Below are 6,000 nucleotides of genomic sequence, written 5' to 3'. Positions count from 1 at the left end.
AAAACATATTTTGATTCAGTCTATTTTCTCTGCCCAATGTTCTTGTCTTTTGGTTGCTATATTTTAAGCCTAGAAAATCTGGAGATTAAGGGATATACAAATAGATGGAACAGAATCACATACTCATTGATAAACAGTGTATCAGAAAAAAAATATGCAAAGGCAGAGGACATTTGGTCACAGAAAGAGTTGTGTAGAAAAAAATAATAGCAAGAGAAAAGCACACCAAACAATCTGGAATGTTAAAAAATAAAACAGGAAATTCTACTTGTTTATTGCCATGTGATTATATGTGCATTTAGAAAACATTTATTGAATACTTTGTGCCAGGCAGTGTGATAATAAGGAACTGACATAGCTATATTTCAGGCTCTTTAGGAACTTACCTTTTTGCAGGATTGGCAAGAACAGTCCCCAGTAGACACAAGACAAGCTATGGAATAAACATTACAAAAGAGGTACAAATATAGTCCTGTAAGAGTTTGAAGGAAGGTAATATTTCTTGATGTGACAATGGTGGGTACTAAAAGTCAATGAGATATCATAGGATGAAATAGTCATATAATGGCCAAGCATAACTGTGGAAAAAAGAAAGTGTATTCCTCAATTCTTAACCTCACCTGCTGAATATTTGGGGGAACATTTAAAAGGCAAATGTCAAAATGACCAATCACTTTGAAAATATATGCTAAAATAATGATAGATGAGAAAGTTCCCAGGGCAGAAATATCTACTGGAATTTTAAACACTCTCCCAAGAACCACAATCAATATAAAAGAACTGTCCTTCTCTGAAGCATCAAATGAATCAGCCTGAACCAATAATTAAACCCAGCCTCTAAACAAGCCGAAAAAGAGATACTTCTGGAGCACTTTCTCATTTTAGGTCATAGTTTTTCCATATTCTACCATCATGATGTTAAGCACAAAACTTCAAGACTCAGGGTACTTTTGAGGAGGTCAACAGAAGAGTCTTCAGAAAGAGGCATAATAAACGAGTCTAATCTATAACAAAACTCCTGGGTAGAACTGCAAAAGTGTATTAGTCAATAGCGATTGACTTCCCAAGTAAAAGCTTCCATTGGTCATTTAAGGAGGCACTCTTATATTCCATTCATACTATTCACTTCCATGTGGGACATTCCTTACTTCTTCCTTGTCATCCTCTCACTCACTTTTCCAGGGACACTGGTGGGCCTGGAAAGAGGGATTGGGCATGGATGTCTATGATCTTTTCCTTCCCTTTCTTATTTTATGATCCAGTTACTTACAGAAACCCACACATTTTACTTTGCTCCAAGTCCAATGTTTTAGAGGGAAAAGCTCCCACAAGGAAAAGATGTGGATATCCAGGTGTACTTGTGGCCAGAAGCAAGCCTTCCAAGATATGAGTGCAGTATTAGCAAGTGTACTTGCCTAGTAGACCCAAAACCACATCCGCAAACTGATCAATATCAGTAACAACAGACTTTGTCTTCCATCTTCCTTACTCTTCTGACTTCCTTCATCAATGCCAAACTTGGGCAAGTACAAAAAATTCATGTTTATTAATGGTTATAGCCCAAGTTTTTCTATTTCCCCCCTGCCTTTACTGACATGTAAGGACAGTCCATTTCTATCTTTGCTGTACATATATAAACACACACATACACACATAGGTATTTATATGTATGTGTATGCATATATACATATGTATATATTACATGTAATGGAAAGCTTCAAATCCACACAAAAGAAGGAAAAGTAGTACAGTGAACTCTATGAACCCATCATCTAGCTTCCACATTTAAAATAATTTAGGCAAATGGCCAATCTTGTTTAAGCTACCTTTTCACCCAACCTCCTCACCTGTCATACCGCACTCCCCATCTGTGCAACTTACCTCTCTGTGACCTCCAGAATCACTGACAGAAAAGAGAGAAGTCAGAAAGATAAGAATGAATCTGGTGATTATGATACAACTAGATACTGGCTGAACCAGATTCCCTGACTGCAATAAGCTTATACTGCTGTGCTGAAATAATGAAGAAAGATCTGAAGAAAACTTTAAAGGACTCAGGGTGTATTTTGTCACCAAAAACATTCTGTCTAGCAAAACTTTAGGTTCTTAGGTAGATTTTGGAGATTTTCCTAATGATTTGAAAGCATCTTGACACTTGGAGAACTGCTACATCACTGTTTACAAGCCTTTGGGAAGAAAGTATTACTAACTCTGTTTTACATGGATAAGAGAGCTGAGGCTCAGTAAGGTTAAGCAATTAAGAAGGAATGAGTGGGGTCAGCACTTAAATTCAGGTCTGTTTGACTTCACAGCTCATACTCTTAATTAACCAGTATACTTACTTTCTCTTGCTAGACAAAAAGAGTTTATTTGTGACTTTTCTTCCTTCCTTCCTTCCTTCCTTCCTTCCTTCCTTCCTTCCTTCCTTTTGTGGAGGATCACTTTGAAAATGAGTAAAGCAACATGGTTTCGACCAGGCATCTGGGAGAGGACATATGCCATACCCTCCTAACGGAAACTTGTAGTAAATGTAGAAGACAAGGTGAGCCATGAAGGTGGGAGAGAGAGAATCAGTGAGTTCAAGTTTCTTTTGAAAAGTGAAAACAAATGTGCAAAAAACTAATCAGGATAATAGTACACTCTAATCAACTTTCAGCAAGGATTTTATTTTTTACATTATATCAATTGTGGGCTTTTACATTAAATATTTAAACAGTGTGTTCTAACCACATTTTCATTATAGTGATGACCTCAATCCATTTTCTGACAAGTCTAGCGAGATTTAAGCTCAGTGTAATGCACTGATGATGTAGCTAATAATGGCTGAATTTCAATTGGGGCAAGAAAACCAAATATCCTTTTACCTTTTACCACCTCCTTTACTTCTTCCTTCTCCAGTGTGCTCCCTATCAAGGTGTCAGAGATGTTCAAATCCTACAACTGGTTGTTTGATTGAGGCCCTCTCAAATGTAGAGTTTCTCTCTTGGTGGCAAGCAAACACATTAATTTTTATTTTTTATTTATTTTTAAATTTTTTTTATGTTTATTCATTTTTTTGAAAGACGGAGAGAGACAGAGTACAAGCAGGGGTGGGGTGGAGAGAGAGGAGGGGACACAGAATCTGAAGCAGGCTCCAGGCTCTGAGCTGTCAGCACAGAGCCCGACACAGGGCTGCTCCTCATGAACCTCCAGATCATGACCTGAGCCAAAGTCGGACGCTCAACCGACTGAGCCACCCAGGTACCCCAAATTTTTATTTTTTTAAGTAGGCTTTATGCCCAGCATGAAGCCTAGCACAGGGCTTGAACTCACGACCCTGAGATCAAGACCTGAGCTGAGATCAAGAGTTCGACACTTAAACAATGTGAGCCACCCAGGTGCTCTGAAAACATATTAATTTATACAAAGAAGCTGGCATTTGGGTCTAGAAGCTAGGGGTAGAAAAGATACCACACAAAAGGCACCAAGATAGGAAGAGAGGAAGAAAAAGGATGAGCCACACTAAAAGGGATTTTAAAATCACTTCCTTCATTTTATAATTTTGCCCAAGATATCTGGTATGGCAGTAAAATAGCACACTGTCACTGTTCTTTCAAGCCTTAAAGCTAGTGAAGGTAACTTTTTGGTAGAAAATAAGAAACATTAATCAGAATAAGGTTAACCAGGAGAAGCAGAGTACACAGCAAGGACAAGGAAGGCATAATCATCACTGGGCTGCAAAATGACTAAGTATACAGTGAATAAATTAAGATTCCTAGAGGAAAAACAGACAACTTTTACAATTAAGTGATGTCACTAGTTCAATTAAAAGAAATGTAGAGAATTTTAAGAATCTGTCTCAAAGGAACTATGAAAACATTTCTAGTTCCAGCAGAAGGCATAGAAAGCAAAAAAAATAAGAGTGTTTCATATATGACTTAACGATTTCAACCCGAGAAGATGCTCATGGATAATATCTACCATGTGAAGATTTTTAAGTTTCCTGTTAGAAAATTGCCCCCTTTCTTTTGGTGTCTGAAGCATAAAGAAAATATTCTGAGATGTGATAGGTAAAAATACATGATCACTTCACATGTCAGCTCATTTTGTGATATCCACTAAGTGTGGGAATCTAAAACTAGCAATAAGAATTTTTAAAATATGAATTCTATGTAATTGTTAAAATTATAGAGGTTAAAATTAGCGTAATTTGAAAGAATAGTATTGACATGTTCCAGCATCTCTTTGTTTTCAAGCAAGCATGCTTTGAGTCTGCTAGCACTATATTTCCTACTGAAAACATTAAATAATGAGTTTGTCATGTTTAAAAGCCTGAGTTTTCTGTTACAATGTCATTCAATGATACTTTGGTTCTGGAAGAAGTATTTAACTTTTATTTTATTTATTTATTTTTTTGAATTAATTTATTTATTTTGAGAGATAGAGAGAGAGAGCAAGAGCGCCAGCACAAGTCAGGGAGGGGCAGAGAAAGGGAAACAGAGAGAATCCCAAGCAGGCTCCACTTTGCCAGCACAGAGCCCAATGTGGGACTCGAACCCACAAAACCACGAGATCATGATTTGACTGAAACCAAGAGTTGGATGCTTCACCAACTGAGCCACCTAAAATACACCATATTCGGTAGCAAATTCAGATTTTTGAGTCTTTAACAGCATGTGAACATTATGGTTCACTTTTGAGTTCATATTCTCCTAGGGAAGCAAATGAATAATATTCAGAGGTGAATACAGCTGCTATAGACATCTGCATGCAGGTCTTCATAAGGGCATATGTTTTCATTTGCCTTCAGGGAACATCTAGGAATGAAAGCGTTGAGTCTTACAGTAAATAGACATTGAACTCTATAAGAAACTGCCAAACTATTTTCAAAAGTAGCTGTACCATTTTGCATTCCTGCACGTGTGAGAGTTCTAACTGTTCCTCAGCCTCTCCGACAGTTGGTGGGAGTCCTTTTATTGTACCCATTGTAGTCAGGGACTCATTACTTTAATTTCCATTTCTTGAGTGACTATTAATGGTGAGAAATTTTTCACATGTTTAGTTGTTATCTGTGTATTTTCTCTAGTAAAGTGTTTCTTTATGCTTTTTGCCATTTCTTAGTGGGATTTTTATCTTCCTCTTTCTGAGTTGTAAAAGTGCTTCATTCAACCTGGATACATGCCCTGTATCAGACAGGTTTATTCCAATTATTTTCTCCAACTCTATGAGGGTCAGCTTTTCTTACTATATAAAAAAATTACACACTGAGTTCCACAGAGCATCAGAATTCTGCAGAGCCGCCTGGAACTGCTCAGGTGGGTAAGGGATGACTAGTTCTGCTATCTCTTTGGTATTTTTAATATAGGCATACTATATTACATTTTACTTTAACAAAACATTTTAAATTATCATGGGGTGCCTGGGTGGCTCAGTTGGTTGAGCATCTGACTCTTGATTTTGACTCAGATCTGGATTTCAGTGTCATGGGATTGAGCCCCACATTGGGCTCTTCGCTGAGCATGGAGCCTGCTTGAGATTCTCTCTCTCTCCCCACTCCCTCTGTCACTCTCCCCCACTCTCCCTCTCTCTCAAATAAAATAATAGTAATAATAAAATTATTGCTACAACATAGCAAGTTGTGGTAATGTTTACTAGGTCAACTACAGTCTGACTTTCCAAAATTTATTAAAGCAGTGATGCGAAACTGTTGGTGGTATATACATAATGGGGGTGTCTTAAGACCTTAGGGGACTTTGGGCATTCTTAGGTTTCATCGCGTCCTCACAGTATTACCCAGATCTCACATTAAATATATTAAAAATTTTAACTTCAGTTGCTTATTTATGTCAGTATGGACTCACAGCTATTTATTTTATACTTTAGTTTATAATCTAATACTATTTATTTTATAGGTCAAACTGTTTTAGTTTTTGCCACTTAGGGCTCTTTCAGTTGACTCCTGTATCCCTAAACATTTTTTTTCATTACAAAAAATGAAATGAAGAGGCACCTGGGTAGTCC

This window comes from Lynx rufus, unplaced genomic scaffold (genome assembly GCF_022079265.1).
Source record: "Lynx rufus isolate CCGP_SWC_20201006 ecotype Redwood Valley unplaced genomic scaffold, mLynRuf1.p SCAF_1, whole genome shotgun sequence".
Lineage (NCBI taxonomy): Eukaryota > Metazoa > Chordata > Mammalia > Carnivora > Felidae > Lynx > Lynx rufus.
The sequence above is the reverse complement of the archived record's forward strand: the minus strand, read 5'-3'. Positions refer to the sequence as shown.